Genomic DNA, 3,456 nt, shown 5'->3' with positions numbered 1-3,456 from the left:
ATTTACAAAAAGTAATGTGCCCATATACAAAAGACTGGAAAAGTAAAATGACATTTTAAACTGATAAACACACCATTTAAATTACACAAGAATTGTATGGATTTTTAAAATAAGGACTGCTGTATTCCAAGATGGTTCTTCAAACGTGTGTTTTTGTTTAGCTTTAAACCAACAGAAAACAAGGGCACAACATATTGAAAACCCATTACTGGTATAAAAAAAACAAGTTAGAGGTTGTGTTTTCTTGTACAGTTGCCTTTGAAATTGTTCACACATTAACAGCATGACATTCACAAACAGAGCTGGGAGATGCTATCCCTACACATGTAAGCTACTGCTGTTAATAATGACAAGACAGTGATCACAGCCAGTTGGTACTTCTACAGACAGCACTGATTTTATCAGCTGGTCTGTGTGCAATCTAATTCAAAACACTAAAAATACTTACCAAATACCGTGAGATTGCTTCAAGGCTGTACATGGGCTCTATACAAACATTTGTTAGCTTGGGAGATTCTTCAAATCCTTGAATCAGAACATGCTTTTGGTGATAAATGGATGCCTGATCCTGCAGTCTCCTAAGTCAGTGGGGAACTTTGCCTGAGTAAGGACAACAGAGCTAGTTTCTGCATTTGCAGCAGCATATACAGACCACTTAAGAGATTTTCCTTGGCAATATATTACAATTTTTTGTACTTCAAAAGCAAAACACCAAGGGTATTACATAGCAGAAGCATACTCATAAGTCAGAAGAAAAAATGCACCCCCTTTGCTCAGCCCGAAGATGGAACTCTAACCCACTGTCTTTGACTGACATTTCTGAGCTGTTCACAACTACAAATCTGTCAGTATAGGAACTATACCCAAGGGACAAGTCTTACATCCAGGCCCAGATGTTTCTTCCTCAGACACCATTAAGCATACATATAGCTACACTTAGGGATGCTTAAACTGCATCTACTGTGTTTCTCTAGAGGAGCCCAAATTAGCACCAAGGATACAGAGATCCCACACTGAGCACTTCTTTATACAGATGTCAAGGAAACAGAGCTGAAATACCTTCACTTCAGCAATGTGCTTCAACTTCATCTTTCAGGTAGCACTCAAAGGCAGAGCAGGGCAAAAAAAATGAGCCAATCTTCTGATTCACATTCTGAGAAGAAATTCGCTACACAACACGCAGAGGTAAGACAACAACTAGTAGCAATAAAACTACTTTAGCAGAAACAAAGCACAACAAAACCAGAGATATAATAGGGACTCACATTACAAAAATAGTGTTTACTGGTTTAATAAATTTACATCTCAGTTGCTGTGGATGACAGGTGTTATACCACACATGGAAGGCACCCTAGGTGAAGCAGTATTTCAGTATTTGTTTACAATTCTGTGAAAAGACGTACAAAGTGTCAACTTTCAAATCATAACTGAGCAAATAAATTGAAGATTGAGAAATAAATACATAGTTTACTATTTTAGTGTGGGTTCCTGAACCCTTACAAACTTCAACATATACAAATAGTTTCAAAATGACAGTAACACAGAAGCCTAGACAGATAAAATGATTAGCTAAGTCATTTGTTATGTCAAAACTGTTATATCTTAAGTACAGACATCATTTAAAATGCAATTAATTGGCCACAATATACAAGTCACAATATCTTCTTACTCTAGAACTGTGACATGAGTTAAAGCTGGATGAGTTGTAGTGCTAAGATACACCCTCCCTCTGCAATAATCCAACAAGGAGAAACTGGTAAACATTTGAGATTAAAGTATAAACAGTAGAAAATAAAGGTAGCAATTGTAATAAAAGGGTGCTAGCTAGAACCACTGTAACCTGTAGACATCTGGATAAATGTAACATTGCTAAAAGTACTTTGATTGTAATCCTTTGGGATTAAAAGGTTACCAAAAGTGATAAATCAGCCTAGTTAATAGAAGGTATTCTTTCAAACACATGAAGGTTTTAACTAAATATGTCTATCGAGACATTTGTCTGAAGCAAAACAAACACAATACCCTGAAATTTCCCATATTCTAGACAATAGTCCTTGACAGTCAGAAAAGGCAGACAGTCATATTTCATTCTGTTACTCACATCCAGATGTTACTAAAATAGCTGCAGGGACCAGCCCCAGTGAAAAACAAGAAAAAACAGATACTCTCTTAGTAAGGTCTGGCTATTGCTTTTTGAAATGCTCTGATGTCCTCCTTCTGAATTTATGAAGATAGTTTCCATATCCTTCCATATAGGCTAACTGGCTTTTTATAACTTCTACCCATGAAGACCACAGCATACAGATAAAACCTTAATAGTAAACTCAAAGCTCTGTTATAAATACATCAATCAAGGTAACTATGTATATTGTATATAAAATTAAATATCTTCTGTTTGCCAAGCATAATTTAAAAAGGAATATCTGTGGCTAGTTATAAAAAAAATATTTATTAACCCACAGAGATTAAAAGGCAATTTCACTAAGTCATCCACCCAGCACATTTTTGAAAGAGTTGTACTGGGAGTTTGGATAGGGAACTTCACCTAACCACATTCTTGTGATAAACAGACAACCTTTACTTCTGGGCATACATTAGAACAATTCTTAAAGCTGAATATTCCCAAAAGAAAATTTGATTGTGTTGTATATTCTAAATTAAAGGCTTCTATAAATCACAGTGTAAGCAGATTTCAAGAAAGATTATTTATAGAATACAAATGGTTAAATTATGGGTAGATTTTAAAAATACAATGCAAAAATAAGACCAAAACAACAAAGGAACCTTCTGAGGCTGGGCAGTACTCCTCTGGTTCTATCAAACATCGATTTAAGGAAGTGGCTAAAATGGAAAATATCAGGAAAAACTCAGATTTCCTGAATATCTATACAAATTCATTTTTAATCAACTCCTTCTATTAAAATAAAGCTAGATTTTTTTTTCCAAAAAGTGTTAAAGGCAAAAAGCAGAACATTCTGCTGGGTTTTGTACCCATCTCAGTTTCGTAGAAAACGATTACTTTCATTGCCATTAAGATTAAAATTCATATTTATATCTACACGTTCTTTTGATCTTTGTTGGTTAACAGGCCCTCCAAACAAACCATAATATTTTATCTTATAAACAACAAAATCAAAGTCCCAGCTTCAGGAATGCTACATGACAGCTTTACTCGTCTCAGTGGGACTAGGCAGAAATCCCAGCCTGAAAGAATGTCTTCCTCCAGGTACAGAGAGTCCTCCTGATGTAAGCTCCTAGGGGTCCTGCAGGCCACTGTGAACCAAGTGCTACACTTCAGCTGAGTAGAAGTCATTAGATAATCACATTATTTGCCAACGTACCTCAAGTTTTAAGGCACACCATTGACAATGTTGGTGTCAAATTTCTCCTACCATTTTGTATGGCCAGCATGGCCCTGGGATTTGGGAGATAAGAACACTTCTAAGCCTACTATTT

The sequence above is a fragment of the Meleagris gallopavo genome, chromosome 13, assembly GCF_000146605.3.
Source record: "Meleagris gallopavo isolate NT-WF06-2002-E0010 breed Aviagen turkey brand Nicholas breeding stock chromosome 13, Turkey_5.1, whole genome shotgun sequence".
NCBI lineage: Eukaryota > Metazoa > Chordata > Aves > Galliformes > Phasianidae > Meleagris > Meleagris gallopavo.
This window is presented reverse-complemented; position numbering follows the sequence as displayed.